Below are 13,159 nucleotides of genomic sequence, written 5' to 3'. Positions count from 1 at the left end.
GGAAGGAAGGAAGGAAGGAAGGAAGGAAGGAAGGAAGGAAGGAAGGAGCTGGTTGCCCAACCGGAACTGGCCAGTTGAGTCCTCAGTGGGGCAACTACTACTACTCACAAGTTGTTGTTTGTCCTTCATTTTTGAAGAGGACGGTGACATGAGGAAGGTGATGTCATGAATTGGATTTAAGTGAGAAAGGGCTGTACAAAGTCACCAGCCTCACTCTCTCCTCTGGAGCCATCTGGGTTCAGTGGCAAGATGTCGATCAGGATGACTGGAGATGGCCCCCAGATAGGTAGATAGACAGAGACAGAAGTAGATAGGTAGGTAGAAAGAAAGATAGGCAGATAGATAGATATTTAGATAGATAGATAGATAGATAGATAGATAGATAGAAAGAAAGAAAGATAGGCACACAGAAAGATACAGAGATAGATTAAACATTCACTAAGTTTTTCTTAAGCACCAGGCACTGATAAGCACTGGGGATACAAAGAATCAGGACAGGCCCTTGCATTGAGGAGCTAACATTTTAACAGGGGGAGATAACCCATAAATGACAATGGAAAGAGGGTCACATAGGGGAGTTGGAAGGGCCAAGTAGCATGGCATGGAGATGGTGGGGAAGTGTCAAGGAGGCCTGGTTCCCAGTAAGATAAGATGAAAACTCACCTCTCAGAGCTGGAGAGGCAGAAGCACAGTTCAAAGCTGGGGACCTAGAGCTGGAGTCCAAGTTTGGATCTGGGGGAGATGATGATGGTCAGAGTATAGGCACATGTGTAGAAAACACTTAGAGATCATCTAATCAAATCCCCTCAATTTGACAGATGAGGAATCAGGTTCAGCAAGGTGGGCCTGAGGTTATTCTCTTGTTGAATCAATCAAATAATCGACCAGCATTTATTTTCCTTTTTTCTCCTTCAGCTTTCCCTCTAAAGTAACTTTGTATGGATTTTGTATGTTTTAGGCACCTGTATACATACCCAGGTCTCCCATCATTAGAATGTAAACTCCTCAAGAAGAGGGACTGATGTAGCTTTTTGTTTGTGTTGCTGTGTTTAGCACTGTGCCTGGCCCATAATAAATGCATAATAAATACTTTGTTGATTGATGATTGAAGGTCCTCTGTTAGGAGCTGGAAATACAAAGATAAAAATGAAATAATCCCTGCCTTCAAGGACCTTATGTTCTATGAGGAGACAAAGTGTAGTGTATAAGCACACACACAATAAATATGAGGTAGTGTGTGTGTGTGTGTGTGTGTGTGTGTGTGTGTGGGTTTAGGGGGAGGCCTCAGCTAGCAAGTCAAAGAACTGGGATCTGAACCCAGGCTTGCTGACTCCAGATATAGTATCACTCTACAATATAGCTAGGGTCAGTGAGGTGGTGCCATAGCGGATGGAGTGCCAGGCCTAGAGTCAGGAAGATTTCTTCCTGAGTTCAAATCCTGCCTCAGACACTTATTAGCTTTGTGACCCTGGACAAATTACTTAACTCAGTTTCCTCATCTGTAAAATGATCTGGGGAAGGAAATGGCAAACTACTCCAGTATCTTTGCCAAGAAAACCCCAAATGGGGTCATGGAGAGCCAGGCACAACTGAAAAATGTCTGAACAACAACACACTAGAGTTGCCTTTTTAAGCATTTATCAGTCCTGCATGGCCAGATTAGGAGGTACTGGAATAGGAACTCTGGTTTGGCATTCCTCAAACTCCCTGGAAGAGGTTTTATTGTATTTCTTTTAAGTTGTTAGTATTTCCTTAACTGCTGGTAAAGCCTTTTGAAATTCCCTCGTGACATGAGTCTGCAAAGGGAATCATGAGCTGTTGTTCAGTTGTTTCAATTGTGTCTGACTCTTTGTGACTCTATTTGGGGTTTTCTTGGCAAAGATACTGAAGTGGTTTGCCATTTCTTTCTACAGCTCGTTTTATAGATGAGGAAAGTGAGGCATACAGGGTTAAGTGACTTGCCCAGGGTCACACAGATAGTAAGTATCTGAGGCTGGATTTGAACTCAGGCTTTCCTGACCCCAGGCCGAGTGCTCAATCTACTGTGCCACCTAGTTGCCCCAGAATCTTCAATATCCCTGAAGAAAAGTGGCAGTGACAGAGAAAGAGAGAATAGAGGGTCGGAAATTAGGTTGATCCCTTAAATATATGGAGAGAATTTCAAGACATCTTGGTGAGACTTAGGAGCCAAAGTTCTTTGTTCTTCCAGGCTTGGAACTGGCAGACTTATTTTTTCTTGTAAATTATTAGTGGGATGACTCTTTTTCCTTTTGGCTGTTTCCCAGGACTGTTCCTGTAGGTGTTCTGAAGGCCCGACTCAGCCTAGGATATCCTAACAATCTGTGGCTAGACCAAGATCTAAGGAGACAGGACGGAGGAAGGGTGGAGGTGGAGGTATTAAGAGCTATAGGATTTCCTGGATTCTGGGACCCAGTACTTGGAGAAGACCAAAGAAGGATCACTGGGGTAGTGGTGTTACAGGTCTGGCACAAATTCCACGACATGTTTCTCCCTCTGTATTCCATAACATTTTAATGCCCGGAAAATTGAGTTAAAATAAACATTTAGGGCTGCCTCAAAGAGGAAAAGAAATCACATGATCATAGGATTCTAGATTTCAAGTTGGAAGGGACCTTAGTGGTCATCCTTGGCTCTGCTACCTGCTATCTGTGTGACCTTAGGTTAGTTTATTTTAATTGTTCTGGGCCTCAGTTTCTTATCTATAAAATGAGATTAGAGGGGTTGAACACACAGCCAGAAAGATTAAAATGTAATTAGGAAATATTTAACAAAATAAATAAAAGGACAATAAAACATAGATAATATCAATTTTTTAAATCAATATTGTACTTTCTAATTAATAACTGTTTTCTAAGTCAATGCATAGCCTGCAGGAACCCTTCTTTATGTATGGTTTAGTGACTTGTTTCTATTTGAGTTTGGCACTATTGCATTAGATAGCCTCTCAAGTCCCTTCCAGTTCTAATATTATGCTCCAATGATCTAATCCAGGGGTGGGGAATCTGTGACTTTCTAGGTCCTCAAGTGCGGCCCTTCACATTTCACATTCAGGCTGCACTTGAAGACCTGGGGGGCCACATGTGGCCTCAAGGCCACAAGTTCCCCACTCCTGGTCCAAACCTCTTATTTTAAAAGTTGGGAAACTGAGGCCCAGAGAAGTTAAAGGACTTACCCAAAGTCATATAAGGAATCTTTATGGAAGCTTGCTTTGTCTTGGTGTTGGTTTATAACAATGGTTCAAATTTGTATAGGATCCTCAGTTTCTAAGGGGAGCCTTCCCATAGATGATCTTATTAGATCCTTAGAACTGCCCTGTAAAGTTGACACAACAGGTATTTGGAAGCTTTTCTGTTACCAGAACCAAGAAATGTATGTGCCATATGTCATGTAGACAGCGTGGAGCAGATGACGCTTGTTTTGTTTGCCCGTCATCTCCACGTTTTTGTCTATTTCCCACTACTGTACCCCATCCCTCCTTTATTCATATTCAGGTGTAGATGACTAAGTGTTTAATTTTTCTCAACACATATTTGTTGGGCTCCAACGAGGGACAAGACCCTGTAAGGAATATAATGAAGAATATAATAAAGATTCCCCATCCTGGAGGGGAGACTTACAGTCTAATAACAGCTGACATTTATATAATAGTTTTAAGAGTTACAAAATACCTTATGAGTATTACCTAATTTGAACCTCACAACAACCCTATGAGGTGGGCATTGTTATCCTTATTTTTAAATGACTAATATGGGGCTCAGTAAGTGTCAATGATGGGAGCTGAGCCTCAGTCTTCCTGACCCCACGTAAACTCCATCTGCTTAATAAATGCTTGTTGAATTGGATTGTTGGATAATCATTGTATGATGCTGTTCCTTAGACTAGTAGAGGTGTGTGTCTGAAGTGATCAGTATTTATTCAGCATCTACTTTGTGCCAGGCACCATGCTAAGCGATTTACAAACATTATCTTGCTTGATCCTCTCAATAGGTAGATGCTATTATGATTTTCATTTTCAGTTGAGGAAACTGAGGCAGATAGAGCTTAAGCGACTTGTCCAGGGTCACTCAGCTAGTACATGTCTGAGGCCGAATTTGAACTCAGGTCTTCCCGACTCTGGGTCCAATGCTCTAACCATTATGCCACCTAGCTGCCTAGATGTAGGGGGAGACAGGTGTGAAAATAAGTAATCGTGCTATAAGATTGAATACAAGAAGATATGCAAAAGCATTGCTGGAATTGGAGAGGATCACCTATGCCTGGTGGGGCATAGGGATGGTGATGAAGAGTCAGGGAAGGCCTCATGGAGGAGATGGCATCTGCACTAGGCCTTGAAGTAGGGGGAGGAATGGGACAAATAAAGCTGGGAGGAAGGTCAGGGTAGGTAGAGGGAATGTCAGAAACAAAGATGGAGGTGGGAACTGCTGAGGTAGTCCAGTTTGACCAGATATTGGGGTTTATAACAGGGAGTATCCAGTGATCAGACTAGGCTGGGGCCTAATTTTAGAATACATACAGAGTGGCCCCCTTTAGGGACATCTATACTTTTTAACAATGAGCAAAGACTTGGACAGAAGGGGGGGATTTTAAGCATTGACTCACCAGGCATGGGCCTTTCTGGTTCCATCAGGTCCTACCAGGCAGCAAGTATCTTAAAGTCAGAAGAGTGCCACACCATATTCAGAGCCTGCAGGCATGTCTGATGTTGGTGGCTTTTGTGCATTGATGCCCTAGAGGGTGGGGTTGTGCCCCTTTGTGAGGCTTGGGCCTTTGGTGTGGGTTTGTGTGTGTGTGTGTGTGTGTGTGTATTTGTGTGTGTGTATATATATATGTATGTATATATATTATATATGTATGTATATAAATACTCCTTTGGTATTTGATGAAATAAAATAAGCTCCTTCCCCCACCTTATCTTGATTCCCCCATTCTCTGTCCCTCTCTTTCCACTTCTCATAAGAATACTTCTGCCTGTAAGTACATATAGGCCTGTCCCACTTTAAGGAACAACATCTACAAATATTGGAACTCACCTAAGAGATAAATTAATGGTGATTCACATTGCAGGAGGTTATTCCCTTAACAAAAAGATTCCCCTGCAGGGTTCCTTTAAATAACAGCTCCCTTCCTTTATTTAAAACAAGAATCAATCTGCAGAAATTAACTTAGCACAGAACCTTCCAAGAGCACAACCATTGGGTGAGGCACATTCCTTTGGACATCAAAAATCCTGCCCTTGGAATGTAGAGACAGCCCTTCTTATGGGTCTAAGGCAGCAGCTACTATGCTCCATATGTCTCTACACATGACAATAAAGACAGAAGAAACTCACAATCCAATCCAGTTAGAGAGATAGTGGTCTACTCCTCACATACTGTTTTTAAACTCAGGTTAAAATTCAACTACCGTGTAGTACAAAGAACAATAAACTTGGAACCAGAATACCTCAGTTCAAATCCCAGCTCAGATATAACCAATGCGCTTGTGGTCAGCTATTTAATCTCTCATAACCTCAGTTTCCTCATTTTGTAAAGAAGAAGAAATTTGAGCTAATATAATACAAATGACAATTCTACCTAAATAAATTTACTTATCCAATGCCATATCAATCAAACTACCAAAAAAAATTTTATAGAGCTAGAAAAAACAATAACAAAATTCATCTGGAAGAACAAAAGGTCCAGAATATCAAGGGAACTACTGAAAAGAAATGCAAGGGAAGGTGGCCTAGCTGTACCAGATCTTAAATTGTATTATAAAGCAGGAATTATCAAAACTTCTTGGTACTGGCTGACAAATAGAGTGGTGGATCAGTGGAATAGGTTAGGTATGTAAGACACAACAGTCAATGACTATAATAATCTACTATTTGATAAATCCAAAGACTCCAGCTTCTGGGATAAGAACTCATTATTTAACAAAAACTACTGGGAAAAATGGAAAATTATATGGCAGAAACTAGGCATAGACCAACATCTTACACCTTATACCAAGATAAAGTCAAAATGGGTACATGATTTAGGTATAAATACTGATACTATAAGCAAACTAGGAGAGCAAGGAAGAGTTTACCTATCAGATCTACGGAGAAGGGAAGAATTTATGACCAAACGAGATAGAGAACATTCTGAAATGCAAAATGGATGACTTTGATTACATTAAATTGAAAAGTTTTTGCACAAAGCCAGTGTAACCAGGATTAGAAGGGAAGCAGAAAGCTGGGAAACAATTTTTACAGCCAGTGTCTCTGATAAAGCCCTCATTTCTAAAATACATAGAGAACTGAGTTGAATTTATAAGAATACAGGTCATTCCCCAATTGATAAATGGTCAAAGGATATGAATTGGCAGTTTTCAGAGGAAGAAACTAAAGCCATCTATAGTCATATGAAAACATGCTCTAAATCACTATTGATTAGAGAAATGCAAATCAAAACGACTCTGAGGTACCACATCACATCTATCAGATTGGCTAACATGACAAAACAGGACAATGATAAAGGTTGGAGAAGATGTGGGAAAATTGGAACACTAATGCATTGTTGGTGGAATTGTAAACTGATCCAGCCATTCTGGAGAGCAATTTGGAACTATGCCCAAAGGGCTATAAAATTATGCATACTCTTTGACCTGGCAATACCACTTCTAGTTCTGTATCCCAAAGAGATACAGAAATGGGAAATGGACCCACATGTACAAAAATATTTATAGCAGCTCTTTCTGTGGTGGCAAAGGATTGGAAATTGAGGGGATGTCCATCAATTGAGGAATGGCTGAATAAGTTATGGTATATGAATGTAATGGACTACTATTGTGCTATAAGAAATGATAAGCAGGCAGATTTCAGAAAAACCTGGAAAAATTTATATGAACTGATGCTGAGTGAGATGAGCAGAACAGGAGAACATTGTACACAGTAACAGCCACATTATGTGGTAAATGACTTTGATAGACTTATCTCTTCTCAGCGATGCAAGGATCTAAGACAACTCCAAAAGACTCATGGTGGAAAATGCTATCCATATCCAGAGAAAGAACTATGAAGCCTGAATGCAGATGAAAGCATACTATTTGCTCTCTTTCTCTTGTTGTTTTGTTTTATTTCTTCTTTCTTGTGGTTCCTCCCATGAATTCTAATTCTTCTATACATCATGACTAATGTGAAAATATGCTCAATATGAATGTATAAGTAGAGCCCATATCAGATTGCATGCCATCTTGGGGAGGGGGGAGGAGAGGGAGAGGGAGAGGGAGAAAATTTAAAACTCAAAATCTTATGGAAGTGAATGTTGAAAACTAAAAACAAATAATTAAAAAAGAAGAAATTCCACCTGTCCTACCTTCCCTCCACCATAGAATTGTTGTGAGGAGGGGGCTTTGTAAATATTAAGGCACTAAAGAAATATGAACTTCTGTTACTTCTAACCTCATGGGCATGAAGATGAAATACAATAATATTTGTGAAGATCAAAAAAGATAACATGTATAGAGGATTGTATCCCTATGAGCTATTATGACTTCTAAGAGAAACGAAGGGTAAAGTTCTAAGTAGAAGGAAAAACATTGAAGAAGGAGTTAAGGAATGGGGCTTCTAAGTTGGGTTCTGTTATTTATTAGGTAAGTGATTTGGGCAAATCACTTCATTTCCCTGGGGCCATGTTTTCCTCATCTACAAAATGGAAATAGCAATACTTTGATGGCATCACTAGGCCAGTGTCACTGGGGCTTTTGTCCCAGGGCAGGGAGGGCTGCTGACACCTGAAGGGTGGGGCATTCTGCCTTGCTGCCATAGTCTTATGGTTGGCAATCTCTAATTCTTATAGTCCTCAGGTGGCCTCAACACTTGATGCAACTATATCTGTAAATGGGTCCTGGGGAACCAATCTCAGAAGGGCGTCGTAGTGGTACCTTTTCTCTCAGGTTGTGCCTTCTTCCATTCCTGTGTCCTCCTTTTCACCTTGTTCCTCCCCACCACCACCCCTCTTCCCCAGTACTACCTCACCATAATGCTTCTCCTTCCTCTTGGAGGTTAGGGTACAGGGAATTTAGAAATGAGTCATGCTATGGGGCCTCGAGACAGACTCTTTAGGGGATAGGCCCGACTTCTCCTGGCTTGATTGTACCTGATACAGACAGACTACTGTTCATTGTTCTCACCCCCCAACCACAGCTAAATTTGTCCTGGGTGCCAGAATGCCTAGGTACAGCTCTGACTACCTCCTTCATGGAAGTTGCTGTAAGGATGAAAGGCAGTAACTCACCTGAATTGGATAGAGAGTGTTGGACTTGGAGTCAGGAAGGCCTGAGTTTGAATCCTGCCTCAGATACCCACTGGCTCTTTTACCTTGGGCAAGTCACTCTCTGAGCCTCAGTTTCTCCATATATAAAATGAAGAGGTTGAACTTGGTTCCTTCCAATGCCAAATCTACAATTCTATCATCCTATGATTTTATCCAAATATGAGGTATTCTATTATTGCTTTGGTCCTTAAAAGAAAAAATATTTGCAGGGAAAAAATTTTAAGTTTCAGAATAGGTTCTTGTCACTTCCTTCTTTCTGTGTTAGTGCTAGCGTTAGCAATCCTTCTGGCTAGTAGCTTTTCCAACCTACTTGAGCTCAAGAGGTAACCTCCAGGTTACCTCTGGCTCCTCATGGCCCCGTCCATCAAGCAAACTGTCATCTCAGGAAACTGAGCTGAGAGATGAATGACCTTTCCTACTATGATCAGTTCTCACTACCAAATTTTCAGAGCAATTTGCAATCTCTCCATGATGAGACAAACAAAAGTGGATTTTTAAAAAATTTTTCAGAGGAATTTCCATTCAGCAGTTATAACCATTGAGGATCAGGAATACAGCCAAGAGAAAGTCAAAGTCTGATAAGCCGAGGAGAGGGAATCAAGTTCACATTTTAATGTTGGTAAAATGGTGCAGTGGATAAAATTCTGGGCCTGGAGTCAGAAAGACTCATCTTTGTGAGTTCAAATCTGGCCTCAGACACTTACTAGCCTTGTGACCTTGGGCAAGTCCCCTAACCCTGTTTGCCTCAGTTTCCTCATGTATAAAATGAACTGGAGAAAGAAATGGCAAAACCATTCCAGTATCTCTGCCAAGAACATCCCAAGTGGGGTCATGAAGATTTGGACATGATTGAAGAAACAACTGAACAACAAAAAAGAACCGAAACCTAGTTGGGTTCTATTCTCAGTCTTAGCACTAACTAGTGGTATGACCCCAGGCAAGTCCATTCTGCTTGCTGGGGCACAGTTTCCCCATTTGTTAAATGAGGGCATTGGACCAGATGGTTTCTCAGGTCTGTTCTGGCTGTCATGTTGTACTCTGTGACTCCTCTTCCAGGGTCGACTAGATGGCAGACTAGTGACAGCCGTTCCCATCAGTCTCCATAGCAATAGTTACACACGAGCAATCAAAGAGAAGAGACTCTGCAAAGATGGGGAAATGTTCTACTCCTTAAAGTCTGAAGGTCTCATGGAACTTAACTATGAAAGGGAAGGAGTAGGTGGACAGGTAGGATCTCATGATGAACTATTTGCATTCAGGCATAGAAGATGGACAAAGGGAAAATAGTATCAACATCAATCAATATCCATAAACATTTATTAAGCACCTACTATGTGTCAGGCACTGTGCTAAGTGCAAGGAATACTAAAAGAGGCAAAAGACAGTCCTTGCCCTCAGGGAGCTCACAATCTAGCAATTAATAATAACAATCATAATGATAACGATAATAATAGCCCACATTTACAGAACACTTTATGGTTACAAAGTGCTATGGCATATGTTAGCTCATTTGTTTCTCACAACAATACTGTACAGTAATCAGGGCACAGATTATGATCCTTATTTTGCAGATTAGGAAACTGAGGCTCAGGACAGAGCTATGATTTACTAAAGGCTATACAGATACTATGTGTAGGAACTGAATTAGGAATCACAGGGTATCAGAGCTAGAAGAAGATACCTTAGAGATCATCTGGTCCAATCCCCTCATTCTGTAGAAGAAGAAACCAAGGTTCCCAGTGGGATAAAGTGATTGTTCAAGGTTATGTCTCTGGAAGCAGGGCCAAGACTAGGACCCTTGAATCCTGGCTCAGTGTTCTTTGCACTATGCCCCAGTGCCATCGTGCATATGAATGAAAAGCAGTCATGCTACTAAGAGCTTCTGGGATTCCAAGGCAATGAGGGGCTATATTTTTGGCAATGCATGGTCAATTTACTGTCAATATGTTGGAGTGTTTTCAGCAATGCTGCCGAGTTTCACCTGATAGCTAGCCTTCAGAGGCTTACGTGTTTAATTCACACCCCTAACAAAAACACTATCTACTGCTAAATGAAATACACTAATAAATAGCTAACCACGAAGTGGCACTAATAACCACTCTTTAGGGAAATCCTATGTTTCTTGGATAGTTTCTGCATGCCCCATTGAGGCATGTTGAGAAACATGAATTGAGTTGGGCAGTGTTGAGTAAGTGCTATGCTCTCTATAGTTACCAGAGTGCCTGGGACTCTCCCTTCTACTACAAAGTTGCACCATCTTGTCTAGGGGTATGTGGCTTTGTGGATATACTTTATCAGAATTTAGACCCAAGTCCCTATCCACTGGCTAACCCCATCTCCTTCTGAACACACTGTATTTAAATGAGTGCTAGTCACATAACTTCACCATGATGGTGTTGTCTTCCTGTGGAAGCAGACACACTTACTGGAATGCTATACATATAGCAAGGGGCTGTTGTGTGTGGCTCACAGCAAGGCAAGAATAGACATCTTTTTCCCCCACCCTTTTCCAAGGGAGACGTTAATTCCTGCCAGAAGAAAAAGCAGGAAGTTGGAGCTAGAGGCTGGCTAACACATTGCTCTCTTCAGAGAGGTGGGAATTATATCTATCTGCTCCATGAAATATTATTAGTCTAGGGGATATAATTTAAAGGTTCAAGCTAAACTCCTGATCACTATTTCTAAAATGGGGAAAAGAAGATCTCAAGTTTTATATCCAAGGTATTTCTCTCTTCCCACCAAATGCCAATTCTCTCTAATGAAAATGATAGCAAGTAGCAAAGAACTCCCTTTATCCAAGTCAATAGCAAAAAAGAAACCAGAGAAAATGTACATAGGAGTATACATATATGTATGGATATATGTGTGCATATGTACATATATAGATACACTATACACACACACACATACACACCAGATAATACACAGTGTAAATGAGCTCTTCCATTGAAAGTAAGCTAACTCAGCTCAACAGAGAGTTCCACATCTCATCCAAGGGGAAATTCCCTGAAGCTAGGGATAGGGACATGATCAAAGTTCTACACATTGGTTTCTTCCCAGAGTTTTTCTTCATTTATGAACTTGAAGAGAGGTGAGACTCCTGAGCATCTTCTTTCTTGGTAATCACAGCCAGAAGATGAACCCAAAAAGACTCAAGAGACCAGATCTCCCTTCTTTCCCTCTTGAGTCAACTCTGCCCCTACTCCTCACACAGGCACCTGGGATTGATTTATACCAGTGAGGAAAGAGTCCCATAATAATGGGCTTTGGGACTTGGGTTACATATTTAACAGTTTTCTACTCTTAGAATAGAATCAATGAGCAAATATGTGGTATTTAGTAACCAGAGAATGTAATGCATGATAAAAACAGGTAAAATAGAGACCAAGCTTGTCACTCTCCTAAATACTTGAAACACTCCTAAACACTCTGGTCCCATGAACTCCAGGTAATATAAAGTTTCAGCCCTCCCTTGAACAGGTAGATGAGAGAAATAACAGTGTTTCTAAGGATATTTGACTCTCTTTCCTTTAGGCTGAATCATCAGATACGGCTGAAGTAATCTGAGTTAGTTTCTTGATTCACTCATGTCATGGAAGCCAGAACATGGAATCTTGTGCAAATAACTAATCTATCAGGGAGAGTAGCTAGGTGGTGTAGTGTATAGAGTGCTGGGCCTGGAAGGAAGACCTGAGTTCAAATCTGGCCTCAGACATTTATTAACTGTGTGACCCTAGGCAAGTCATTAACCCTGTTTGCCTCAGTTTCCTCACCTGTAAAATGAGCTGGAGAAAGAAATGGCAAGCCACTCTAGTATCTCTGCCAAGAAAACCCCAAGTGGAGTCATGAATAGTCAGACACACTGAAAATGACTAAACATTCAGTCTATCAGGAAGCAGCATCAGTGAACTTGGCAGCCATCCTATATAAGGTACGATTTGGCCATTGTCTTTGTGTCTCTTGTCCGGTGACTTGGCACCACTCTAGTGCTACTGTGTTCCCTGCTCTCTCTCTCTGTCACTGCCTCCAGACTCATTCTCCAATGCCATGAGCTCAGGGTCAGGGAAGGACAATGGAGTGAATTGTGCTAAGACATATTTCCAGCAGCGGCTACAGACTGCAGCCTACACACTTGCAGCCATTGTGCTTTCCTATCTGTTTGGGCCTGAGAAGAATGTGAATGATGCAGTGCCAACCATCCCTGCAACATACAACTATTATATATATGGAGAGGAGGGAATCTGGTACAGGAAAGAATGCTTGCCAGTGACAGCAGCATCCTCTCATGTGAAATAGTTCTCTTTTTATAGATGTGCATAAATTGAATCCTAAGACTGTCTTGTGATCTCAAAAGGCCATAGAGTAGTCTCATTAAAATGATAAATCAGAAGATATTAGAGAAGGAAAGGACCTTAAGGATCTTATGAGATTCTTATGAAATATATGAAAGTCTCAGTTCCATATTTAAGATTGAAACTGAAACCTGGAAAAGCTGAGTGGTATCCTTAAAAAAAATGTTTTTTTTGCTTAAAATTTTTTGGTGCTTTCTTTTTAATTTTTAAAAATCACTTTAAAATTCATAATAGATTTGACAAAGATAACCAGATATAAATATTTCCACATGTGGAAAGAGATTATTTTCTTTGAAAACATAAATTTCTATCATGTATGGCTTTTGAAAAAAAAAGCATCTATTTAATCCATCAGGGTAGTACCAACATGCCTGGCTTATCTGTGTCCCCTTCTGAATGTCTATCTACTCCTGTGTGTGTGTGTGTGTGTGTGTGTGTGTGTGAGAGAGAGAGAGAGAGAGAGAGAGAGAGAGAGAGAGAGAGAGAGAG

Source organism: Vombatus ursinus, unplaced genomic scaffold, assembly GCF_900497805.2.
Source record: "Vombatus ursinus unplaced genomic scaffold, bare-nosed wombat genome assembly UNPS02014789.1, whole genome shotgun sequence".
NCBI classification, from domain to species: Eukaryota; Metazoa; Chordata; class Mammalia; order Diprotodontia; family Vombatidae; genus Vombatus; species Vombatus ursinus.
This window is presented reverse-complemented; position numbering follows the sequence as displayed.